General features: G+C 40.5%; 1 protein-coding gene across 3 annotated transcripts in view; it reads right to left on the bottom strand.

Moving 5' to 3' along the window:
• Positions 1-15,953, bottom strand: part of APC (APC regulator of WNT signaling pathway) — an 83,720-nt gene extending 67,767 nt beyond the window's left edge. The window contains exon 1 of one of the 3 annotated variants that reach the window (XM_057430866.1): positions 15,817-15,953. The gene's annotated coding sequence lies outside the window, so the exon portion shown is untranslated. Of the gene's footprint in view, positions 1-15,476; positions 15,606-15,816 lie in introns of those variants that run through there. The other 2 variants (XM_057430871.1, XM_057430868.1) reach the window with 2 other exon arrangements.
• Between the last annotated feature and the right edge of the window lie 200 nt (positions 15,954-16,153).

The raw sequence follows: 16,153 nt of genomic DNA, 5'->3' as shown, positions 1-16,153 counted from the left end.
GGGTCCACTCGTCCCGGTGAGAGGCGGGAAGAAACCCAGCCTCTGCCCCGGAGGTTTTTCACCCACAGCAATGGTCTGTTAACATCAGATAACGATTCAGTCAAACACGCTACCCTTCAAAATAGAGCTGCCATAGATTTTTTGCTATTAGCTCAAGGCCATGGTTGTAAAGACTTTGATAGAATGTGTTACATGAATCCATCTGATCATTCTGAGTCTGTCCATGATGCAATTCAAAACCTAAAGGATGGAGTTAAGAAGTTGCGAGTGGAGAGTAGCTGGAATTGGCTAGAAAGTTTGCTGTCAGAATAGGGCATCAGTGCATGCTTGAAAAACATTATTAACATCGCATTAACCTGTTTAAAAATCTCTGTGTATTTTAATCAAACTTCCTTGTTTAATTGCTTGTATAAATCGTTTTGTTTGCTAAGTCTATTAACAATGTTTTGTTAGTTTATAAGGAAGGGGGAGATGGGAATGCTCAAGCTGCGCCAGTAGACCTGGCGGACAGAGCCTGGACATCTGGACTCTTATCAGCCACAAACCTTGGGAGAAGTGAACGGGGTAAGTTGGGAAGAACTGGAGAAAGAACATCGGGTGGAACCAAAGAAAGAGCATCAAGATAATTTGAGGACTGTAAATTTGGAAACAGGAGGATGCTTAAGACAAGGTAAAGAATGTGTAGTCAAGGGGAAGTGGAAGTGAGATTGTAACGAGTAGTGATAGCAGAGAACTATCTTTAGAAATAATTATTCATGCAAAGGTGTGTGGACAGTAATGTGGTTGGCTGAAAGAGTGCGTGATCAATAAAATTATTTTGTGATGGAAAAGTACCAAAAGAACTAACCGCTACTAACCACTAAGCGGAATACTATAAAATCCTGTAAGCTCACTCAGTAAGGGATTTTGTTTGTAGCCAGAAACAGAGTCCATGCCTCAGTTGCCACAAGATCGGGCCTGGCAAAGGGTGCTATCCCATATAAAGGATGGCCCATGTGCAGCAGGGACCTTAGGCATGTTTATCCCTACTAACACTATGATAATAAATTGCGTTCTTGAAGGTCAACACACGCTTTTCAACCAAGCTGCGATGACAAAGCAAATTTTTGGAACCCAGGTGAAATAATAGCTGCTTCATTTTTAGCTCCCAGCGTAGCTAGTGCTCAAGCTTTGGCAACTTGAATAAGTTAGGATGTTGGCTTGCTAAACAAACTGATGTTACAGCATCTGCTCTCTCTGCGTTGCTCACTGATGCTGACTCTATAAGACATGCAACTTTGCAAAATAGAGCAGCAATCGATTTTCTCCTCTTAGCTCATGGACATGGGTGCGAAATTTTTGAAAGAATGTGTTGCATGAATTTGTCAGACCACTCAGAATCCATACATGAAAATATCCGTAAATTAAAAGACAGTGTAATGAAGCTAAGGGAGGATGATAGAGATTGGTTATCATCGCTTTTCTCTAATTGGGTCATAACTGGGTGGCTATTGACTTTGGTTAAGGGAGGAATGATCCTTTTGCTTGCTCTCTTTGCCACTACATGCGTTGTACCTTGCTTATTACAATGTATGCAGCGAATGTTATCCCAAGCTTTTGAAAGACGTGTATACTGCATTGCAAAAACAAGAAGGGGGAATTGCGGGGGTTGGAATGTATCAAAGCTGGCAATTAAGAGTGACCATCTATAGTAGGCAATTAAGAGTGACCTGTCCCTGACTGGTACTTGGAAGATGTTGGAACTGGCAAGGAACAAGGATGTCAGAACTGGAAAGAGGATGTCAATAAGAAAAATCAGATAGACCTTTCACCTGATGTAACCGCAAGGCAAACACAGATGTGCTTGGCTGGTTGCTTGGAAGCATATAAATACTGTGTAATCTTTGCAATAAACGATCCAGCTTGCCCTCTACCTCTGGGTCCATGCCTCCATCCTCACAGGTGCTGGGAATTATGTTTTTCTTTTCGGTTTTTGATTGAACGGCATCTTCAATCTTACTTACTGTAACACTAGTGAGGTTGAAAAAACTTTTTGCTTCCATTGGGGTGGGGATTTTTTTAGAAAAAACTGTGCAGTCTATAATCTCTTAGGATATTTTCTCCTAACAATGAAGGTTCAGCTTGCTGAATAATCAGTAAGAAACAAAATTTCAAGTACAAGCTGCCCTGTTTAGAATTCATGCAGCATGAATACTTTTTGAAACTGACCTACCAATTCAGTAGAAAAGGAAAGCAAAATTGAAGCATCTGTTACATCTCTAGGCAAGCTGCTTCCAGTACCAAGCTCTAGAGCTGTAGCAACAGTGCTCTATGACACATACTTCCTCTGTCACTTGTGGAAGGAAATTATAAGTGCATACCAGGAACTTCCTGGATTGCTTATGCCCTGCTGCATTGTTCCTCCAACAGACACTGGGGTGGTTGAAGTCCCCCATAAGGACCAAGGCTTGTGAACACAAGGCCACACCTATCTGTCTATAAAGGTCTTCCTGGTTGGATGGCCTGTAGCAGACCCACACTGTAATGTCCTTGTCTCTGGCCTCCCTTTAATCCTGACCCCCAGGCTCTCAGTGGGTTTCTCATCCATCCCCAGGCAGAACTCTGTGCACTCCAGGTACTCACTGACATAGAGGGTGAAATACCAGCCTGTCCTTTCCAAAGGGCAAGTGTCCTTCCATTCCAACACTCCAGACCCATGCCACAAATAAAGCATCAGTGGAGTAACAAAACAGATAAAAGCCCTTAAGTGTGTCAAAAACATAGAAGCCAGAAGTGTTTTTAAACTCCTCAATCTAAATACGAGTGCATAGTTGGAGTGCCAGCTTCTCTTCCCAACTTGAATCCAGAGCCACCAGCTACTTAGACAATTAGAATACTTACGCTGCATGCATTAAATCTTAAAACAATACGATACAATTGCATGATTAAAGTGTATAGCATTGCAACTCTCTTGCAATACTCAGGCTGGAGGTACAATTCAAAATTTTAAATAATCACAACCATATTTAGAAAAACTGCCCATTGCTAAGTGTTCTAGAGAACACTTTTCTCCTTTTCCTCCTAATGCATAACCCCAGTACTTCAGTCTTAAAAGATGTGTTTTCAAAGATCCCCAGGGCAAGGCAGCTAAACCACCAGCCCTAACTATCTGAGATTTAGAGAAAACCGTATTTGACACAGATCTTCCTCCTCTGCATGGATTTGCATTTTATTGATGGATTACCCATTTATAACTGTTTATAGTTTTAATCCAGTACTGAATCCCCTTCTAGGATTTCTAAGTTTGCCTGGCACTGAGTGATCCCAAGTAAACTCTTTTTTTTTTTCTAAGCAAACAAGAATTCCAAATAAAGTAGTCTTGCAGGCAAATTTAGTGCCTGCAAATCAATGCATGTTGAGATTCAAAGAATCTTAAGCATTTCTTACAACACCAAAGGGGTTATTTTTGCAAGCTAATTATCCCAGGTGATAACAGAATGATAAGAAATCTTCATATTAGGCATTATGTCTTCTGACAAGGAAGAAACAATAGATCACGTCATTGTGACATGAACAGAAAACTGAAGTCCTTCTCCAGAAATACAACTGTTAGTAACTGAAATTTTCTTACTTAAGATGAATGTTCATCAGCCTCACTTTTTACTTTTTCCACTTTCCCTGACTTTTCCCCCCCATCTTATTACTAGGTATATCTTACCACTTGAAACTTCATGTGACATTCGCATCATGGCACTCATTCATCATGTGATCAAACACGCATGTGACTACAGTCATCTGGATGAGCGACTTGACTGGAAGTCAAATGCACCCATCACATGAAGGGGTACACCTATATTTCAGTAATATGATGGAGCACAGCCACTCCACCAAGTCCAAGCACTCACATGAAAGGCTGTATAGCACGATTTCACTGAAAACAAGTGAGCTACAAGAGTAGGGGCTTTCTAGTCTACACCTGGCTGATACTTTCCTGATGTTCGTTTATTTACTGTTCATTACCTTCCCTTTTCCAAAGAGTAAAATGCTGGCAAGTGCTAATAGTGAGCCTCATGAAAACCTTATTTCCTAGTTCAAATGCCTGGTACATTCTACACTGCAGGCTATGAGCAGTGTAATTTTATGGATTTGAGGTTTGCCCAACACAAAGCAATTCTGATGCTTGCAGGGCTCCTAGAGACTCCTGTAATGTAACTTCATAACAACTTGGGAAATGCAGGACAGAGGCAAGAATTACAAAAAGCACTATCCGTCCACAGTTCGAAATGCTGGTGCAATGAACTTCAAAGAAAATTAACTGATTAAAATAAACAGTTCTCCTTCAAACAGCAAACTAGGTAGCAAACTGCCCATACGAACAGTTACTTGGCTTTGTAGTGAGCTTCATTGCTTACAAGTCACAAGTCAGAAAATTCTGAAGCAATAAGCACTAAGTAACAAATTTATACATTCCTATGCTACCTATATTCAAAGCAGTTGACTTTAAAGTCAAGAATTAATATATTTGCAGAGCAATTGTAAAACTTAGCTATGTAACCCTGGTATGTTGAAAGTAAGTGTTTTGCCATTATTTTCTGTACAAGTTAAAACATTCAAACCACCTTAGATTTCTAAAACATAAAACAGTGAATTACAAACCTGCTTTGTCATTACAACTAGCTTCATGCATACCAGACTGTCAAATGGACTCTTCAGACCTTCACAGCATTCAAGACACCATTTCACTTGTAGAAAAAGTCCTGGACATCTTGCTCACAAGTAAAATCAAGAGAGATTTGAACAGTATAAAGACAGTCACATACTGACAACTACTTTTTCATGCAAATAAAGCAATACACAAACCCACTGATTTTAGAGGAAGACAAGCTCTCTTTCTCCATTCAAATCATTCTTTTCAACTTCTAGCACTGGAAACATTTTTTGGAAAAAGCTTTATGAATCAAGTCTAGTTCTCAAGGTCTTAACAATGACATTTAGACATTTAATTAGTGAGCGATCACATGAACTAGCACCTAAACCTTTTGTTGGAGAACTAATTCCATGCCAATTCAAATATCCCATTAGTCTTATACTGACTAACAAGAATTCTCCTAATATCCGGGATCCTTGATTGCACTGGCATGCATTAACACAATAGCGATTCAGTCTAACTTCTGAATGCAAAGACATAGATTTACAGTGTACAAATGCTGAACTAGCAAGGATATTCCAAGACAAAAATATAATAACCACATTCATGTATGAACTGATACTTAGGCATACTCCACACATCCTGGTAGCCTGAATGCAATTAAAAAAAAATCTGATTAAATTAAAACTATTTCACCGATTCCAAGCTGAGTCCTGATCTTAAACCACTCTGGAACTAATTCTGAAGCATATTTGTGGACTTTTAGATGTGAACTAGGTACTATTATTCTATGTTGGCATTTTTACCCTAGGTCATATTCAGTATATAGAATTTTTAAGAAGTCACAAACATACGTAACAACACATATAAACAAATAAGCTGTATTTTGAACCAAAGCAGAAAAACCACATTAGCTAATGCCCTTGAGCTTGTATTTCTTATTTAGATCTGTAGTTTTCACTGAAGTAACAACAAAATAGAAAAGACAGAAAAATGCTAGAGCAAATTCAGGAACTCTATGGGGTTTTTTAGTTCCTGCTGTTGTGGAAACAAGAATTTTACAGAAGTTTCTGTCACCACTCCATTAGACTGGGCTAAAATTACAGTCCCATAAAATGAAAGGCTTGTAGTTAAAAGTTTTGAATACCACAGAACAAAATCCCAATACGCTCATTCTGCTGAAATAGAAAGGAGGAGGAAGATTGGTACCAAGAAATGTCAAAGAAATACATACAAGAACTGGTAAGTTTTCAGAGTTGTGCTTAATCCGGGTATGGATAATGCCTGTAAACAAAATTTTTGTTGTGTTATTAAAAAAAAATATGAATTTAGGTTTGTGTTATAAAGTGACAATGTGGAAGGAATATGGTCATATATTAGATTCTGCTAACCTCAAATTCTCACATATCTTAGTATTGCCTGTTGACACCACCTTCTCAGCAGCAATAGGTGCCAATCAGTGTCAAGGTTACTGGCACCAAAGCTTTTACTCCAAACTGCTGACAGTGACAGTTTTGACGCCAAAAGTAAGTAAATTCCAACATAATCAGTTTGTTTATTTGTTGGTCTAAATCCTGGTGTACTGCAGCTAACAGCTTTGTCCAAACTTCATTCCATACCCATGCCTCTAATGACTAATGAAGAGTAATCAAGGAAATTTTACATGAGTCCTTGGATCACAATTTCTGTGGGAAACAGCTCAGGAAGAGTAGAAATCCCAAATGTAGATCTTTCTGAGCAGGAAATACAGAAGCTGCAAACAGTAAGACAAGGCAGTCATTTATCTCCAGAAATCCCACTACTCAACGCATGTACAGTGTTTCCTTTGTGGAATATCTAATTCAAATACCTAAATCTCCCCCTTTCTCACCTCAAACAACTGAATCATAAAAAAAAGCAAAACAAAACAAGGAAGGGGGGGGAGAGGGGGGAATAAGCCCCAGCAGCAACAACAAAAGGAAGTTTTGGGCTCAAAAGAACTTGGGCTTGAATCCCTTTTACCATAGTAAAAGATCCACAGCTACTTACTTACCCTTTCTGACTTATACTTTGCACATCATAAATAGGAATGTTCTACTCTAAGAACCGCCAAACTTGAGGAAGACACACTCCTTCCTTCAGGCAAGCATTAAGGGCACTGGAAAGCCACGAAACCAGGACTGAGAATACAAATTTCACTTTCAGGATAGAAGCTGTCTTTTCTCATGAAAATAAGTGTCTATGTATCTATTTGAAGCTTTTATTGAATATCAAACTAATAAGATAGCCAGCATTTTCACTGAAATAAGCAGCCTGCAACACAATACTGAAAGTTCAAACCAGGCAGTAGATCAGCTACAGAAAAGGTAGCTTTTACTATACAGGTAAGAGCAGTGCAAACGTCACCCACTTCCTTAGGCCCTTAACAAGGCATTAAACAGGCTTCTGACAATGTTTCAAAGCTTTGGGAACCAGATGTCAGGATTTAATTGTACAAAAAAAGTTCACAAATGCAGATATTGCTGGTCTTAAGCTTCTAAAATTCGAGAATTTAACTAAAACTGCATTTAATTTTTACCAAGTAGTAGAGACCAATGTGACCAACAATCAAGACCAACATGAGTACCAAAAGACTTTGCAACAAGAAAAATTTCTTTAAACTGTATTTTCAAAACACATCTGATATTTGGATGGTGTTCTGAGAACAAGTAACCACAAAAAAAAACATATTCAATCTGAGTAGCACAAATCAAGACTAGTAAGACAGTAGCAGTATTGAACTTGAGGCAAAGTGGAAGTACTTTGCAAGAGTGGTACCTGAATTTAGATAAATAAAGACAGCACTACCACAACCTGTGTCCAAGAAGATCAGCTGAGGAACGCAGTATGTTTATTTAGATACTGTACACACAAAATACAATGTAGTAAGGTTATAAGCTTGTTTGATCAAATTATTCTGCTCCATTTTCAAAAGGAATGTCATTTTACAGTTTAACCTACTCCAAAGTACGTTATACATACACAAAGCAACTGCTGTGACTGAAGTGACGAGTGACACTGCTGCAGCTAAAAATAAGAGCTGCACTTTCCAACATCCTCTTTTCAAGATTGTTTAAGCCAGCAAGGAATTAACTGCATTATTAAAATAAATCAAAGATAAATTAGGCATTTTTACTCCAGAAATTTGTTTAAAATATAGAAACATATAATCAATGACAATTTAATGTTTCAGTGTTTCCATCATCATTCAAATATAAAGCTGTTGTTATATCACATCATTACAAGAAGCCTTGACCATTAAACCCTCTATTAGGATTACAAGTAGCATGACTACTTCTTCTATAATGTGAACAGATCTGTCCAAATTCTTATACCATAGCCTCACGAAACCTTAACTCCAAAAGTTACTACATTCCAGAACACTACTGTTACCATGTCTGAAATAACATTTCTAAAAAAGGAGCTAGAAGAGTCTAATCTCCAAACTACTAAATTCTAACGTCACAAAATAGGTATAAACTTGGTAAATTTATTTCCCTCAACATTCTTCGTATGCCTTAAACATATCCAAACATACATTAATGTTAACCACACATCAGGACTTCCTAGAATGTATATTTAGCATATTAAGTGGTTTGTACATAAAAATTAGTATACACAATCTATGCAAAAAAGATTATCCTATTCCTAATAAAGAACCCATGTACATGTGGAAAAGAGCCATTTCAGTATGTACTCCTCTTATATCAGCATATACTACTGCTTCGTGACAGACTGTGAAAGTTTGATTTTCAGGTCTGTGCTGCAAGGAGTAACAAAACCTTCCCCTGCGCTTCCCCCCAAAACTAGGTACAGCTATACATACTCACCTCAATTTTAAGTTGCTCTGCAGCATGCTCCTTTATCTTCATTACAGTACAAATACTCTTCTACCATCAACATCTTTTCTTATATTCTACTCCAAACTCAATCACAACTGGCATGAAAAGCAACTTTACTCACATCAAACTCCACAGGCTTGGCAAATCGGTAATTTCTAAGAACAGACAACAACTGCAAGGCAAGACATTGTGAGCAAGAACTTCATACCCCCAGTACAGTAACTATTACCTATAATAAACAGGAGAACCATCATTATAATGACTGAATTATAGAGAAGAACTTCCTCATTTCTATCCCAGCAAACTACAAATTCATTACAAAGACTAGTTACAAAAAACTAACTCTGAAAACCCCAAACAAGAAACACTTCACAACAACAAAAATCTCTGCACACTATATGCCATGTTTCATTGTTTTTGTTAATACCCCTCAATTTCTAGGAAATAATTATGACACAAAGCCACATTGCAAAAATTACTAGGATGAACAAGGCCCTTGCAATAATCTGATGTTGCTAACACTTTGCTCCTATCACTCTGAAGATTATTCTTTTTCTACAATGCTAATGCAAGTAGCAACATGAAGTCAGATCTGTTCTGTTGTACATACCTGAATATAAAGTCCGTGACTAAAGATGTTTACAGAACTTTCATAAAAAAAAAAAATTCTTGCAAGCTTAATCTCATGGGTAATTTCTGCTAAAGCCAGAGATACATTTAATATTATAACACTCTTGATTTTCACCACGTTTGAACATGATTTCCTGTTTATCTAATTAGAACCTCGGTCTGCATCATGCTTAGTCACACTAGAACCTACCTTTTCATACACCCAAATATCAGTTAAGAAAAATACTCCAACATAACAGAAAAAAAAACACCAAAACGTAAATAAAACAAAAACAAACAAAAAAAAAACACAAAACACCCCACCCAACGAAAACACAGACACCCCCCCCCCCCCCCCCCCCCCCCAAAAAAAAATATACCAATCACATCAGGAGACAAAACAAAATAAGGAGCAGAAATCTACTTCGGAATATTCAGTGACAGCTGTAAGTTCTATCCTGACATGCTTACTCAGGCATTCAAATAATTTTCTTAGAACTGTGGAATCACTTACGTTGGACATCCAGCTATTAACCTAACACTGCCAAGACTATCACCAAACCAAGTGCTGTGTTTACATGGCTTCAGTACCTCCAGGGATGGTGACTCCATCACTGCCCTGCTGCTCCAATGTTTAACTACGCTTTTGGTGAAGACATTTTTTTGCTTCTATCCTATGTAAAACTCCCCCGGCACAACTTGAGGCCATTCCCCCTTGTCCTATCACTTCTTACTTGGGAGAAGAAACCTTCTCCCATCTCACTACAACCTCGTCTCTAGTAATTGTAGAGAGTAATAAGGCTCCCCTGAGCCGCCTTTTCTCCAGACTAAACATTCCCAGTTCCCTCAGCTGCTCCTCATCAGATCTGTGCTCCAGACCATTCACCAGCTCCACTGCCATTCTCTGGACTCGCCCCAGCACCCCAATGCCTCTCTTGTAGTGAAAGGCCCAGAACTGAACACAGGATTCGAGGTGCAGCCTCACCAGTGCCAAGTACAGGGGGATGATTACTGCCCTGGCCCTGCTGGCTACACTACTGCTGATACAGCACAGGATGCTGTTGGCCTTCCTGGCGGCCCAGGCACAAACCTGCTCATGCTCTGGGACATCAGTCAGCAATCTCAGGTCCTTTTCAAGCCTGTAGCGTTGCATGGGGTTGTTGTGACCCAGATACAGGACCTGGCATTTTGTCTTCTTGAACCTCATACCACTGGCCACAGCCCATTGATGCAGCCTGTCCAGATCCCTCTGCAGAGACTTCCTACTCCCACCCAGTTTGGCATCATCTACAAACCTACCAAAGGTGCACTGGATCCCCTCATCCAGATCACTGATACAGATACTAAACAGAACTAGCCTCAATACTGAGCCCTAGGGAACAACTGTGACCATCTGCCAACTGGACTTAACCCCATTCACCACTGCTCTTTCTGCTCTGCTATCCAGCCAGATTTTCACCCAGTGAAGAATACACCCATTCAAGCCACGAGCAGCCCACTTCTCAAGGAGAATGGTGTGGGAAACAGTATCAAATGCTTTACTAAAGTCCAAGTAAACAACATCCACAGCCTCTCCCTCATCCACTAAGCAGTTCCCTTGGCATAGAAGGAGATCTGGTTAGTCCAGCAGGACCTGCCTTTCATAACCCATGCTGACTGGGCCTGATCACCTGGTTGTCCTGGCCTGGCCATGTGACAGTACTCAACATGGTCTGCTCCATAACCTTCCACAACACTGAGGTTGGACTGACAGTGACACCCCACTACCTAAAGAGAGAGTTTGCAATCCAAATGCAAACTCCAGTAGCACAACAAAAAAGGCCAGAGAAAGCTTGAGGGAAATGCTTCCAAATTTCAATTTATAGTATATAAAAGAGGTGTAAATCTTACTCCAAGAAATGGCAGCAAAGCACAACAGAGTCATAAAATTCAGTGTGTAACAACCAGTTTAACTAAATTTCTGTATTAAATTTCTGTAGTAAATTGCAATTTTAAACACTATTATATAAGAAAAATTTCTGCTTAGTTCTAAAGACATTCTTAGCTGAGGCCCTTTATAGAACAGCAGCAACGTGGGACCTCCATAGCAGGGATTTCAGAGAGGAGAAAAAGCTCATGTGATCCTGAGAACCTTTTTTCATTAATAAAGGGAGAGCACCCTGGGCTGCACTGAGTGTGACCAGCAGGTCGAGGGAGGTGACCCTCATTCTTCTCAGTCCTGGTGAGGCCACATCTGGAGTGCTATGTCCAATTCTGGGCTCCTCAATACAAGAAAGACAAAGAGCTACTGGAGAGAGTCCAGTAGAGGGCCACCAGGATAATCTGGGGTCTGGACCATCTCTCTTGTGAGTTTAGCCTAGAGGAGACAAGACTGAGAAGGGATCTCAGTATTGCATATAAATATCTCAAAGGCAGGTGCCAGGAAGATGACACCAAGACTCTTCTCAGTGGTGCCCAGTGACAGCACAAGGAGCAATGGCCATCAACTAAACCAAGAAGTTTCACCTCGACATGAGGAAGAACTCTTTAGGCTGAGGGTGGCAGAGCACTGGAACAGGCTCCCCAGGGGAGGTTGTGGAGTCTCCCTCTCTGGAGACATTCAAAACACATGTGGACACATTCCTGTGTAACCTGCTCCAGGCAGCCCTGCCTTCACAAGGGGGTTGGACTGGATGATCTCCAGAGGTCCCTTCCAACTCAAGCGATTCTGTGGTTCTCTGAAATGAACATACTCATGGAACCAAACTGATCTTTGGCAGTCAATTCAATTTAGCATATACTACTCTTATGACCATGACCAGCAACCAACAGAGGTACTGGTACAGTAGCATTTTTAGATAACAAAACCAGACAAGTATAACTCTTTATCTTTTTGCCAACTTCCTACCACTCCCATAACCTTCACTGAAACGTCTCTGCTGAAAACAGACCTCTGATATTTTGAGCAAATGCTTACTGCGTAGTAGCTTTATCATCCAGCTACAATGGATGCAGTAAGATGCAAACCGAACTAAAACTGAAAGGTGGTCACCCAACAACCCAAGTTCTACAACAGTACAGCATGACTTGCCATTGAAATCATTGTCACAGGTTATTTTAACACTATTTTAATAAAGATATACTTGCAGTCATAATTCAAGTTATTAGGAGCAAAATGCCAACAATGCGGGGTATTAAATATCAAAACATTAGAAGTTGGATATGTGAATCTGGAAGACTCAAAGCTAAGACTATAGGGTAAAATTGGATTTTTTTCTGCTAATACTGTTAATAAATAGATTATAAAAATAATATGAACATGAACACCAACTAGAAGATCCATTTAAGGATCTGTTACAACTACTTCCCAGGTGAGCCCATATACATTAATTTAGTAAAGTCATACTGCATTTTTAAACTTACAGTGGAGACTTTGTTGAAAGGGAAGCTAACAAATGAATCTTGATACACCTCTTTTTTTCTTTTTTTTTTCCTTTTGACATTCACTATACTGATATTTGCACTAAAACATTAGAAGTTAGCAGTTATGTAGGTAATTACCAAGCTGGTTACCTAATAATTTCAATTTATTAAACCATTGCTTATTCCATGCTATTCTACAAGTTACTAAAAATCACACTGTGAAAAACGGATAACTTGATATAAATAAAGCACACATCGTTTTCTACTGTCAAAATGCAAGACAATTCAAAGTAGGATATGTGAGGCACAAGAACAAGAAGATTCTTAAACTGATTTTCAGTCTATAAGGGTGAGAGAAGACCACAGAAATTATGGATTTCTGTTGTGTAATGCTATAAAACAACTTCTGCAGCATAGTTTGAAAGTGGAAACAAAGACGCATACTATCCTAAATCAGTACTATGCTTTCACTTGCCACTCCTGATATTTCTGAACAACCTGCTACCATAAAATAGTTCCAAAAGCATATATATCCATGTGAATAATTTTATCATTACTGAACTGTTTGAAACAAACAAGAAAAATTAACTACTATAAAACAACTCAAACTATTTAACTACTTTGCTTTTACTCAAAGAAAGACTTCTTAGAGTCTAGCTAAAATAAAGTCAGCCAAATCAAAATTTTTTTGATCATTACAGGATTAAGTAAGTTTTGTTGTTAACTATGCAATTTAGTTTTAAATACAGAAGTATATAATTCTCTTACTCTAGAGAATATCTAGCTATAAGAAGATTCTAGAAATAAATAATCTACAGGTCTTTACTGAAGGTATGTATGTATATACAAATACACATTTTTGAAAGCATACACAAGATACTGTAAACACAAAATGTGGGTGTTCATTGGGGCCAACAGCTGTTAGTTTAGCACTAATATAGATGAAAACAGAGTACCAGAAACTCTGCATACGACACAGCACATTGTGCAGTGAATGTCATCAGCATTCTCAAGGAACTGTAGTTGTGAAGTTATTATTTGATGAATATTTTGTGCAACAGATGCCTAGGTATCAAAACTCAACATACCTGAGCATGGATTTCATTGCGTTGAAATAAGAGACACAGTAAGACATGTCCTTATGCTCAGCAGTGTCTCCTATTGCATTATTTAGAAATTAAATAAAAAAAAACAACACATAAATCCTTACCCATATCACCATTTGGATTTCCACATATTGGGTTGTTTTTTTTTCCTAAGTATGAATACCTTCTACCAAATAAGCTGAGTTCATAGAATCATAGAATAGTTAGGGTTGCGAAGGACCTTAAGATCATCTAGTTCCAACCTCCCTGCCATAGGCAGGGACACCTCACACTAAACCATCTCACCCAAGGCTCTGTCCAACCTGGCCTTGAACACTACCAGAAATGGAGCACTCACAACCTCCCTGGACAACCCATTCCAGTGACTCACCACCCTTACAGTATAGAACTTCTTCCTTAAATCCAACCTAAACTTCCCCTGTTTAAGTTTTAACCTGTAACCCCTTGTACTATCACTGCAGTCCCTAATGAAGAGTCCCTCCCCAGCATCCCTATAGGCCCCCTTCTGATACTGGAAGGCTGCTATGAGGTCTCCACACATCCTTCTCTTCTCTAGGCTGAACAGTCCCAACTTTCTCAGCCTGTCTTCATACATGAGTTGTTTTTTTTTTGCTGTTGTTTTGTTTTTTCTTTCTTTTTTTGGGGGGGGGGGTGTTGGTTGCTGTTTTTTTTTTTAAACCTAAAGCATCAATGGAGAGCAAGTATTTGCAAGGTCTTTCTCACTGAACAGAGCTATTCTATAAATAGCTTTTATTATAACTAAATGCAAAAGAACACATGGACGAGGTTGAAACTGAAGCATAACAATGATCTCATGACATTCACTAAGACTAATATTGAGTGTTTAGGACTGGATGAACCCATCTGGCAAACAATCTTTTTTCAAACATAGTTTTAAAAAATATAAGATTACAGCACCTGAATACAAAAAGGTTCAGTTTCTCTGCACTTCAGTTAGTGATCTAATCTTACTTAACTCTTGCCATAGCCTTAACTTACCAGAATGTTAGCAGTACTCCTGAAGCAAAGCTTTCAAAGCCGTGCTTCTCCACTGGTACACAGAACAAAATTTTCCCTTGTTCAGTCAGAAGTTGGTAGAAGCATGTACATGAAAACAGTTTCTGCAGAACCTTGTTTTTCAGAAGATTTCTGTGAGAGCTTTACCAAAAGATTTGTCTTCCCAGTTTTAGACATCACTACCATCATATTGTTTATAGTTATAGGGGGAGCAACGAAAAGCAAATCAGTTATGTAGTTTAGCACATTTACATCTTCACTGCTCAATTACTCTGCAGTTACACAATGAAACTGACATTTATGGAAATTGAAGTATTTTAGTTTACATTACATCACTCCTTAAGCTATGAATGGCCACTGAGGCTAGAACGACTTCAGAAAGTGAGGCTGTGGTCACAGATACCTGTGCAGATCCATCCCTCATTACAAGAGGTCAGAGATAGCACATAACAGAAGCAATAAGCCCTGCTAATACCGAGATTTGAAGTTAAAGACTCATCTAACAGTTACAAGGAAGGCTTCTGCAGGTCAAAGACTAAGTATCTTTCCATAGAATATAGCAGCCATGCCATTCCTAAGACCTGGTTGCTGGGCCTTGACCCAATGGCTTTCACATTCCAAGCGGCATCTTAACTACCAAGGACCTGAACACTTCCAGACAAATTCTGAAGAACAAAACCACTAAATGACGTCAAATCGCAGGCGGCTTCAAGGAGGGGCGCACTCAAAGCCGTAGCCAGCTTCAGACCCGCCCGAGGCTGCCACTACCGAGTGCTGCCCGAGAAACTGGTGAGAGGGGCCCGGCGAATCGGGCACATTCCACCGGGGCTGGCGCTCCAGCCGACGGGCACTCACCTGTCTGCCTTCCTCTCCCCGCCCGCCAGCGCCGCCGCGACTCCTCCGATGCCTCCCGCCACCGGAGCGGGCCCGCGGAGCCGAAAGCTGCGCCTCCTTCCCAGGCCGGCGCGCAGAGGCAACGGGCGGAGCCGGCGTAGCCTCTCTCCCTCCTCACCGGCGGGAACCAATCCCTGACCCGTCTCCCCAGATCCTCACCCCCGCAGCAGGCTCCGGGGCAGCCCCGGCCTCCTCCCCAGCTCCTGCAGAGCCCTACCCCTGCCAGGCAGCCACCTCCCTTAGACACACTCAGCGGCAGCGCCAGGGCCCTCTTCCCGCCCGCCCTGGTCCCCGGCCGCACCCCTCACTCGCTTTCCCGGCCTGGTCTCCCCGCCGCCATCTTGTCCGAGGAGAGAAGCGGTTGCACAGGCGCAGCAATGGCTGCACGCATGCGTAAGGGCGAGAGCTGCCTCACCCGCTCCCTGTAGCGTGCACCTGCCGCGGTGGTAGAACGCAGGCAGGCGGGTGGGGAGCTAGTTAGTGAGAGGTCCCGGCGTCTGATGTCTGTTAGTCTGCGCTGCTGAGGGCCATGCTGGAGTGGGTACAGAGAAGGGCAGTGGAGCTGGTGAATGGTCTGGAGCACAAATCTGATGAGGTGCAGCTGAGGGAACCGGGGGTGTTTAGTCTGGAGAAGTGTC

Source organism: Pezoporus wallicus, unplaced genomic scaffold (assembly GCF_028554395.1).
Source record: "Pezoporus wallicus isolate ANWC-B61680 ecotype Strahan unplaced genomic scaffold, APGP_CSIRO_Pwel_v1 contig_2721, whole genome shotgun sequence".
In the NCBI taxonomy this organism is placed as follows: Eukaryota; Metazoa; Chordata; class Aves; order Psittaciformes; family Psittacidae; genus Pezoporus; species Pezoporus wallicus.
This window is presented reverse-complemented; position numbering and strand designations above follow the sequence as displayed.